This window comes from Dasypus novemcinctus, chromosome 9, assembly GCF_030445035.2.
Source record: "Dasypus novemcinctus isolate mDasNov1 chromosome 9, mDasNov1.1.hap2, whole genome shotgun sequence".
NCBI lineage: Eukaryota > Metazoa > Chordata > Mammalia > Cingulata > Dasypodidae > Dasypus > Dasypus novemcinctus.
Window position 1 is genome coordinate 25,817,614 of NC_080681.1, and position 11,747 is coordinate 25,829,360.

Consider the following 11,747-nt stretch of genomic DNA (forward strand, 5'->3'; position numbering starts at 1 on the left):
ATGGAACTTTGTACTAGAATTTTTAAAAATTCCTCAGATCTTTATCACTAACAAAGAAGATATCCTAGACATGATTGTTGTTGACTAAGTCTAAGTTTTCTTTCCAATGTCCTCTCTTGCTCCTGTTTTTCATATAACTCTTTAGAGGGGTTGAGGATCCAGGCAGAAGTTGGAGTAAGTACCATCTCATCTGTCCCTGTAGGCTCACTGCTATGTAGTAGGATATTCTTGCTGAGTTGGGACAGAAGAGCTGCTTGAGAAGAGAAGGGGAAAGCAGGGGCAAGCACCATATTCTGTAATATTATTAAAAGAGAAAATATTTTTTTAAAACTGTGTCAAAATAGCATTACCCTTTTAATATCTCTGAAAGATATTAGCAGAGGAATTACCCAGTGGAACCCATGAAAGTCTATAAAAGGTCAATATATTGTAGTCCCAATATATGACCGCTATTTTAGAAAATACGAGATGCTTAAAATGAAAACTCAGAACCCCTTATGAAATCTCCCACCTGTCAAATGCAAAATAATCTTACTAAAATATAACTTGGAAAAATAAAGGTTAAGGATCTTATTATACCCCTAATATAGCGTGAGGAAACTCTCCTTTATATCTCAGTATTTAGGTTTATGTGAATTGATCTATAAGGATGTTTGTAGAGAATCTAACTATCTTTTCCTTTAAACTTATTGAAATAGATGAAAAGAGTGGATTTCCTCACATATCTTTTCTTTGGTGCTTCCACAGGGCACTCCTAAAGGACGCTCAACATGGAAGAAGCACATCGAAGTTGGCAATTAGCATTTTGATCAAGCGCATATGCTGCATTTCATTATTCAACTTGCATTGCATCAGATATTTTGGTCTTTGAAGGAATTTTTTTACCTTAATGGCCAAAGGATTTTCTTTTATATATAATATCTTCCTTACTGAAAAAATAAGGTATCTCGTTGATGGAATTTTACTAAGATTGCTGGATAAGGCACTTGACAAATTGGGCCAATGTCAGTTGAATGACACTGAAAGCTCTTGAGGCACAGTGATTCTGTGCTATTTATCATGTCTTTCTCAGTGCCTAGAACAGAGCTTGATGTATAATAGGGGCACAGAACTCAGTTACTGAAAATGAATATTCTAAATTAATGAAAGTCCCTTATGATAGTCTCCTATTCTGTCCCTAAAACAAGGATATATCTCTTCTTTTTAACTGGGCACCTTTCACTTAAATGTATGGATGATTTGTTTTTTAATTTTAAAAATAGAGATTGGTCAACTCTTGAGGTGGAGATATGTAACAATACTCTTTGAATATGCCTCATGAAAAATGAATCTCATTTCTGTATGAGCAGAAGTCATGTGCTTCTCCCACCACGTTGAATTTAATTAACAGGCAAGCAGAAAATGATCACCCAAGTTTCTTTTTGGGTAGTCACTGAACATGGTGGGATTGTCCCCAGAGAAAAACTTCAGGAGAAAAATTATAGTAATGGTTGCCTTTTCTGAAATTTCTATGAGAAGAAAGCTGCAATGGAATTCTAAGCTTAAAGGACAATAGACCTTATTTTCACTGTTGTTTTTGTTAAGCTTTGAACTAATATAATTTTCTTTTTGGTTGATTTTTTCCTACCTTCAAGCTTTTAATAGACTACAAAGACAGTAAGACCTATCATTTGGTCATCATAAAGTATTTCACACTTTTGTATATGCTAAACATTACTAAGCAGATACTAAGGAAAAGTTTATTCTTGAAAATTATCAACATTTTTAAGATTGTAGAACTTTAAAGTACAGCAAAATTTCCTCTCTCCAGTGAGCCACCCACACGGTTTGCCAAGCATATGTCTTATAACAAAAATTCCCAGAATAGTATTGCTCACAGTGAGCTTCTTAAAAAAACATTCTAAAATAAAACAAATTGACACTATACATTTTTATATGGATTGTTGTAATTTGAGATCCTACAATATGATTTTGTAAATTAAACTCTTTTCTAAAATATCTATCAGTTTGGATAAGAACAATATTTCAAACTGCCTCCTTTTCCTCAGCATTGCTACCTGTGTGAAAGTCACAGTTCACTCAAGTTCTTTACTTTCTCGTGTCTCTCAAAAGAATGGTATGACTATACTTGTATAAGTGGCTATGTGTGCGAGATAATAAACGGATAATTTTCCTCTTAGAACTTTGTGTTTCATATTTTTCAGAAAGCTAGTGCATATCTGAAAAAAGGAAAATGATTCCTGGATAAGTGCCCTTCTCTTTAAAATAAGAAATATACTCGATTTTTATCTTGACAAGTTGACAAAAGAAATCAGTCATTAAGCACCTTCAGTAAACTACTTATAAACATAATGTGAGAAATAAATCGAAAAATATTGTTTTATTGTGGAAATTGATCTGGGTTCCACAATAGGAATACTTTAGAGAACATTTCTAAAATGAGTCTGCAAATTTAGCCTACAGATTGCCTTTTAGTCTATGATGCTTAACTCATTTTCAATTCTAATGTTCAGTCCTTTTAAAAAACCTTCCATAGAGGTTCATCAATCCCTGATAGCATTTTGTGCTATTTCTTATTTCTTTTGACTGACCCGAAGATAATTTCTGCGTTTGTAGTTTAGTTGCATTTCTGTTCTTCCTAACATTGAGGTTGAGTGGCATAGCATGCCCTTAAATATAGTAATATTTCAGGATTTCAAACACATTTAGGATGGATAGTTGGTCATTTATATAAGATCTCCTTTGCTCTTTAATTTGACATACATAGAATCTGTTTTAATTTGTATTCTGCTTTTCTTCAGCCAAGACAGGATCTCTTTTGTCAATTTCAAGTAAAATTATTTCCATTTTTGTTTGTGATTCCAACCATGTGGCTCTGGCAAAGTTTTTGATACCTGGACTCCTCCACAGTAGTCACTGGGTGTATGCAGACTATGAAACTTGCCCTCTTTTAACAGTGATTGGTCCAAAGAAGTATGCAAGTAGTTGGCTGGGTCAAATGCAGCCCCTTTCTTACACTCATCTGATGCAAGAAGAGAAGAGCTTACAGATAGGCCTCATCACTATCTTTTTCACTGTATACATACCATATGAGGGAAGGAAGGTGTCTGAAAGAAAGGAAAGAAGGGAAAAACATACACAGAGATATGTTGAGACTAGAGTTGGAGCACACATTGATGACATTACTTGATTCAAGTTTCTAAGCCCAGCATCTGTTTTATGCTTATGAGTCAAAAATTCCACCATCACTCCCTTTAAATTTAATCCTGTGTGAGATGCATCTTTTTAAAAATTTTTATTAAAAAAAAGAGATAGCTAGATTACATAAATATTACATAGAAAATATAGGGTTTTCCCATATGCTCCTCTCCCCACACCACCCACATTTACCCACATTAACAACTTCTTTCATTAGTGTGGTACATTCATTGCGATTGATGAACACATTTTGGAGCATTGCCAGTAAGCATGGATTATAATTTACATTGTAGTTTACACTCTCTCCCACCCAATTCTGTAAGTTATGGCAAGATATATAATGACCTGTATCTGTCATTGCAGTCTCATTCAGGACAATTCCCAAGTCCCTAAAATGTCCAGGTATTACACATGTTTTCCTTCTCCTTGACCTCAGAACCTGCAGTGGCCACTGCCTCTACATCAGTGATATAAGTTCTTCCATTGCTAGAATCACAATAAGTCTGTAGTAGATTACCAGTAAGTCCATGACTCTCATGGATGAGCCTCCCTGGACCCGAGGGCTTACTACCAAGCACCAAATAGCGATGCAACTGGAAAAAGACCTTGACCAAAAAAGGGGAAAAGATAAAGACAAATGAGTTTATGTCGCTACGAGACTTCAAAGCGTGTTGGGAGGTCATTCCACAGGTTATGCTTATGCACGTCTTAGCAGGATCTCATTAACTGCCAAATTAGACACTACCCCAAACAGTGGGTCTCCTGAGGACTCTGGAGACACCCAGGCACTATGGTCAGGGCAGGTAGCTCATGAGTTTGTTGCCTTGCCAGTGGGCCCTACTTTGGGGTTTGTCCTCCCCAGTGTGAGAGAATTGAACTGAGTTGTGTTTTCCCTACAACTCAGGCTGTTCTGACCCTTCTATTTGAACCTATAGTTGGTGCTAAAGTTGGTAGATGTATGTCTCTATGTGATAGCTATCACATAGAGATTCTGAATCCAGGTTGAGCCTAAGAAGATAGCTACTGGATCTGTAGCTATATAGAGCTCTAAAGACCAGCCTCATCAAAATCTGGATTATTTAGTTTCAAAGACTGTTTCTCCAATATTGTCTGCCCTCCCCTCTTTTAAACCCTTCCCATGCTCTTCTCTAGACTTCAAGTCCTTGAGGATTTCCTGGCTCTTGAAGATCTGCTTTGGAGACTCTAGCTCTGGATGGAACTGTGTTGCCTGGGATATCTGCCCAAGTCCAGTACCAACACAAAAATAATTGGCTAATTTCCATTTCCACATCAGTTAAAAGAAATAAATTTAGATTCCTTTTTGTGGAAAATTAGAGTGAAGACCATGGAAATTGAAATGAAACAGACCATAGTAAAGGATCCTAACTCTGGGCTTCTGGTTGACCAAGATAGTGGTGAGAGATGTTCTAGGGGGTGGATGTTCCCACACAGAATCTTTGAACAACTAACAAAAACTGGCAGAGTAATTTCCTTAAAACTATAGAAAAGAGTTAAAAGGTTTTAGTAACTGGTCATATACAAAATCAAGGTAAATCTGCCTGAAAAATAGTAGGTGAAGTTCATAGTGCCCTTGCTGGCTTCTTCCTCACCCTTTCCCTGTACCGTATAGTTTTAATCACTGTAGCTTAATCTATAAGTCCTTTAGCCATTTCAAAGACTTTTTAAATTTCCCATCTGCTATTTCAATAGAAGCACCTTAATGTATTGGAAAGAACACCAGTGAAAAGGTTTGAGCCTCCAATTTCTCACCATGAAATATGGAGAATATTTGTCTAGCACTCACTGTGTAGCAAGGATTAACTGAACAAATACAAGTGAAAAAAAAATCCCATAAAGTAATAGATTCTGAAAGGAAGGAAAGGCAAGTATTATCACAATTTGTTCTATGAGAACACTCAGCTTTAGATAATTCAATAAAGAAAATATTTATTAAGCACTTGATATGAAGTGCTAGTTGCTATAATGGATACAAAGCCAAACATGTCACAAGCAGCCCAATGTAATTATATTTATTGTATGTAGCATATGTTTATTGGGCTCCACATCAAATTCCCTTGCTTCCCTCATTTCACGCAGCTATTATAGACAATGCTATGCACATTGCTAGCATCCCATCTCAAATGCATGTTGACTTCTCTTCTTCTCCAAAGCCTTAGTAGCCTCTCAGCTCCTGCCAACCAGTGTAGCCCAGAAGTGAGAGAGGTGTTAAAATCCCAGGACAACCCTCAGCTGTTGAGGATGTGAGTAGATGAGGATGTCCTTTAGTGAGATAAATATGGTGCATCTTCTACATAGTTGTTGTGAGGGTTCTTAGCAGGATTGAACCCCAGTTTTCCCAAGTGTTAGCCAGCTAACTAAGGTACATTTTATAACTTTATCTCTTTTCCTTCTGTAACTTTCCCCACTCCCTCATTTCTGCTTCTTTGGATCTTCCCCCAAATAAACTACCTGAACTCAAGACAACATTGTCTCTGACTCCGCTTTCAGGGAACTCCAGAATAAGATAGCATGGTAAATGTTTAAGCACCTTAATCAACAAAAGGGAGGAAATGCATAGGCAATACTAATATTTATCAATCATGAAAATTCACTGGATCCCAAAATATAATATGAACCTCCAGAAACTTAGGATATTAGTTTGAAAAGCTCTGGATTACATTAAACAGTAATTAAGTTTTTCTATTTATCTTTGGCGTATAGGTCAACTATATAAATGCACATGAAAACACAAATTATACACAAATTCTCACACATCCCTTGGGAAGTAATTCCAGATCATTTCTGCGTGAGTATTAGTTGTCTGGTCCTAATGGAGTAGCAATAAGGAAGAATTCTCTGTTAACTTCAGATAAATTTACAAATTGACTGAATTGATGGATAGTTAAGAGATGGACTATGGAGACTTCTGGGAAGATGGAGGGTTGGAGAGGTATAGGGCTTATTTGTCTTTCAGAAAAATAGCTAGAGGACAGGCAGAAACTGTCTGGATCAACTGTTCTTGGGTTCAGGAGATCAGGGAAAGGCTAGACATCACCCAAAAGAGAGAGGGATAAAGAAAGGAATACTCTGTGGGGAGGATCCTTGAGTAGCTTGGGCTACTGCTGCTGCTGGTACCCAACCCCTACTCACTGAGCAGACAGTTTAGGGACCTCTGCTTTTTGGCCAAGAGGGTCACTGGGGTCCACTTTCCCAGGAAAAGAAAAGGGAGGGACATAGCCTACTGACGATCCAGATTTTAAATGGTGAATTTGATCTGCTGTGTCCCATGGGCCCCACCCTTCCAGGTGGGACATACTGTGTGATTGTCTTTACATGGGAGTTGGTAGAGAGCTAAAGGTAGCCTGCTTTCTCAAACACTGTCCCTACTAACCTGGACTGGCAGTTTCTGATCTGGAGAAGAATGGAAATTTCTTTCCTCCCTGAGAAAAAGGAGATGTGGCTGAAGGAGAAGAGAGACTTCTGATCAGAAAGTCTTAACAGTGAGGCCTGGCTTTGAATAGGCTGCCTTTAGGGGGAACTCTCCTGGACATTGATTCTATACTGCCCACCCAGGTTGGGTGCCAGTGAACACATTCCCCCTAGGGTTTGAACGGGAAGGTTTGCCAGAGATCACCATCTTTGGGCAGGCAAGGGAAATGTACTCCAGTGGGAAAATAAAATCATAACTAAATAACTAAATAATTTTAGATGCCTTTACTGTCCCAATGCCAAGGACCTTGGAAACTGGTCTGCACTCAATTAGTGGGTCCTGGTCCTAATTTGAGCAGTTAAACAGGGGTGATTTTAAAGACCTAGAATAAGTTGAAACAAGAGTCAAAGAAGAGCCACAATCCAAAATCACAAGAGAGAAACTTATTAGAATAAACTCACCATAATCAAATGCCCTAGATATCAGAAAAAAATTACAAGCCATATAAAGAAACTGGAAGACATGGCTCAGGAAAAGGAAAAAAAAAGCCAGACAAGACACAATATTTGAAACAACTAATCAAATATGTTCATATAAATCTCCTAAATTAATTCAAGGAGTTAAAGGAAAATATGACTATAGAGATAAAGGATGGTAAGAAGACACTTGGTGAGTACAATGAAGATTTTGAAAACTTAAATAGAAAAATAACAGATCTTATGGAAATGAAAAACACAGTGAATGAGATTAAAATTACATTCTAGGCATTCAACAACAAATTTGAAATGGCAGAAGAATGAATTAGTCAGAAGACAGAACAGCTGAAATTGAAAAGACAGAAGGACAGAGAAAAGAAAGGAAAAAAATGGAGGAGGCCTAAGGGAATTAAATAATAACATGAAGCCCACTAACATACCTTCCATGGGAGTTCCAGAAGGAGAAGAGAAGAAAAAGGGGGAAGAAAAAGTATTTGAGGAAATAATGGCCAAAAATTTCATAACTCTCATGAAATATATGAATATACATATCCAAGAAGTGCAGTGTACTTGAAACAGAAAAAGTCTAAACAGACATACTCCAAGACACATGCTATTCAGAATGTCAAATGCCAAATATAAAAAGACTTATGAAAGGAGTAAAAGAGAAGTGATCCATTACATACAAGGGCCATCTAGTAACACTTAGTGCATATTTCTCTCCAGAAACCATGGAGGCAAGAAGAGAATGGTATGATATATTTAAGACACTGAAAGAGAAAAACTGCCAGTCAAGAACTATTTATCAGGCAAAATTGTCCTTCTATAACGAGGATGAATTTAGAATACTCATGGAGAAGCAGAAACTAAGAGAGTTCATAACAAGCTAGCTCAACAAGAAATACTAAAGGGAGTTCTACAGCCTAAAAGGAAAAGATGGGAGAAAGAGAATTAGTGGAGAGTGTAGAAATGAAGAATATCAGAAAGGGTAACCAAAAGTGTAAAAAGACAGACAAAAATAAGGTATGACATCTTACAGTAATAGCATTTATTGTTAATGTATTAAACTCCCCAAGCAAGAGACACAGGTTGACAGGATGGATAAAAAAATATGTACCATCCATATGTGTGTACAAGAGACACACCTTAGACCAAGGAATACAAATAGGCTGAAAGTGAAAGGAGGAAAAGATATTTTATATAAATAGTAACTAAAAAAGAGCAGAGATAGTTATGCTAACATCAGACAAAACAGATGTTAACTGCAAAAAGTTATACGAGATGCAGAAGGTCATTATATATTAGGAAAAGGGGCAATCCACCAGGAAGAAATAACAATCATAAATATCTATGAACCTAATAGGGTGCCCCAAAATGTGTGAGGCAAACTCTGGCAAAACTGAAGGGAGAAATAGTCATCACTATAGAAATAGTTGGAGACTTCAATACACCACTAACATCAATAAATAGAACAATTAGAGGATCAACAAGGAAATAGAATAGTTAAACAACATGATAAACAAGCTGGTAATAACAGACATAAAAAAGAATGTTTCATCCCAAATTATCAGGTTATACATTCTTCTCATGTGCTCATGGATACTTCTCTAGGATAGATCATATATTGGGTCAGAAAATAGGTCTCAATAAACTTAAAAAGATTGAAATTATACACAGCACTTCTCTGATCACAATGGAATGAAGTTGTAAATTAATAAGAGGCAGGAAAGGGGAAATTCACAAATATATGGAGGTTAAGCAACACACTCCTAAACAATCAGTAGGTCAAAGAAAAAAATTGAAATAGAAATTAGTTAGGAAATGTAAATACAACTTATCAAAACTTAGGGGATGCTGTGAAGGCAGTGCAGAAAGGGAAACTTATAGACCTAAATGCCTATATTAGAAAGGAAGAAAGAGCTAAAATCAAATACCTAAATGAACACCTGGAGAAACTAGAAAAAGAACAGCAAATCAATCTCAAAGCAAGCAGAAGGAGAGAAATAACAAAGATTAGAGCTGAAGTAAGTGAAATTGAGAATTACAAAACAATAGAGAAAATCAAAACCAAAAGCTGATTCTTTGAAATCAATAAAATTGACAGACCCTAGACTAACAAGAAAAGAGAGAAGATATAACTAAAATCAGGAAAGAAAGGGTCTCATTTTGACTGATACCACAGAAATAGAAAGAATCATAAGAGGATAATATGAGAAAGAGTATGCAACCTAGTTGAAATGGACAAATTCTTGGAAATGCACAAACAACCTACATTGATTCTACAAGAAATACAGGAAGTCAACAAACCAATCACAAGTAAAGAGATTGAATCAGTCATCAAAAATCGCCAAACAAAGAAAAGTCCAGGAACAGATGGCTTCACAGCATTTTGAGAATAATTAATTCCAATCTTGCTTAAAATCTTCCAGAAATTTGAAGAGGGGGGAAAATTATCCAACTGATTTTATGAAATGAACACTACTCTAATACCAAAGCCAGATAAAGATACTATAATAGGAAGTTATAGTTTAATTTCTCTAATGAATATGCTGCAGAAATTCTCAAAAAAAATACTTGCAAATTGAATCCAACAGCATATTAAAGGAATTATACACCAAAACCAAGTGGGCTTTATTCCTGATATGCAAGGTGGCACAACACACAAAAAATCAATTAATGTAATACACTACATAAACAAATCAAAGGAAAAAACCCACATGACCATCTCAATTGAATGCAAAAGAGACATTTAAAAAAATCCAAAATAATTTCTTGACAAAATACTTTGAAAGTTAGGACTAGAAGGAAAATTCCTTAACATGATACAGGGACTATATGAAAACCAAGAGCCAACATTGTACTCACTACAGAAAGGTTGTAAGCTTTCCCTCTAAGTCTGGGAACAAGACAAGAATGGCCACTGTCCTCACTATTATTCAACATTGGGCTAGAAGTTCTAGCTAGAGCAAATAAACAATAAAAAGAAATAAAAGGCATCCAAACCAGAAAAGAAGAAGTAAAACTCTCACTATTCACAAATGAAATAATTAAATACTTAGAAAATTCTGAAAAACCTACAATGAAACTACTAGAGCTAATAAATGAGTTCAGCAAAGTGGCAGAATACAAGATCAGCACGCAAAACTCAGTAGTCTTTATAATATAGTAATGAACAATCTGAGGAGGAAATCAAGGAAAAATTCCATTTACAATATCAAAAAAAAGAATAAAATATCTCAAAATTAATTTAACCAGAGATGCAAAGGAGTTGTACTCAGAAAACTATAAAGCATTGCTGAAAGAAAGCAAAGAACACCTAAAGAAATGGAAGGGCAGTCCATGTTTGTACAATTGATATTGTTAAGGTATCAATTCTATCCAAATTGATTTATAGTTTTAATGCAATCTTAGTGAAATTTCCAGAAACCTACTTTACAGAAATAGAAAAGCAATTACCAAATTTATTGGGGAGGAAAGGGTCCCGAATAGCTAAAAACACCCTAAAAAAGAAGAGCAAAGTTGGAGGACTCATACACCTGACCTTTAGGTATATTAAAAAGCTACAGTGGTCAAATCAGCATGATATTTACATAAAGATAAATCACTGGAATCTGAGAGTTCAAAAATAGACCTACACCTATACTGTCAACTGAGTTTTGAAAAGCCTACTAAATTTACTTTACTCGAATAGAAGAGTCTCTTCAACAAATGGTGCTGGGAGAACTGGATATCTATAACCAAAGGAATTAGAGGACCCTATCTCATTCCCTATAAAAGAATCTATTGAAATTGATCAAAGACCTAAACATAAAAGGCAGGACCATAAAACTCCTAGAAGATAATTTGGAAAACATCTTCAAGATTTGGTAGTAGGAGGTGGGTTATTAGACCTCACACCCAAAGTGTGAACAATGAAAGAAAAAAATAGATAAACGGGATCTCCTCAAAGTTAAACACTTTTGAACCTCAAAGGACGTTGTCAAGAGTTTGAAAAGGCAGTCTACTCAATGGGAGAAAATATTTGGAAATCACTTGTCTGACAAAGGTTTAATATCTGTGACACATAAAGAGATCCTACAACTCAAAAATAAGAAGTCAAATGACCTGTTTAAAAAATGGGCAGAAGACTTAAATAGACATTTTTCCAATGTGGAAGTACAAATGACAAAAAGACACATGAAAAGAGGTTCATCACCACTAGTTATGAGGGAAATGCAAATGAAAATTACAATGATATATCATGTCACACCTATTAGAATGGCCACTATTAAAAACCAGAAAACTGCAAGTGTTGGAGAGGATGTGGAGAAATAGGAATGCTTATTTACTGTTGGTAGGAATGTAGAAGGGTACTGCCACTGTGGAACACAGTCAGGCAGTTCTTAAGGAAGTTAAATATAGGTCTGCCATGTGACTTAGCAATTCTACTACTATGTATATATCCAAAACTGAGAGCAGGGACATGAACAGACATCTACATACCAATGTTCATAGTGACGTTATTCACAATTGCCAAAATATGGAAACAATGAAGGTGTCCATCAACCAATGAATGGAAAAACAAAAAGTGGCATATACATACAATGGACTATTATTCATCTGTAAGAAGAAATGAAGTGGTGAAGCGTATGACAACATGGGTG

The 11,747-nt window shown here is 35.9% G+C and overlaps 1 long non-coding RNA gene across 1 annotated transcript in view; it reads left to right on the forward strand.

Moving 5' to 3' along the window:
* The window catches only part of LOC139439652 (uncharacterized), a 143,939-nt gene extending 141,763 nt beyond the window's left edge, over positions 1–2,176 (forward strand). The window contains exon 5 of the long non-coding RNA XR_011649618.1: positions 748–2,176. This is a non-coding gene — a long non-coding RNA (uncharacterized lncRNA). The remainder of the gene's footprint in view (positions 1–747) is intronic.
* Positions 2,177–11,747: the final 9,571 nt, after the last annotated feature.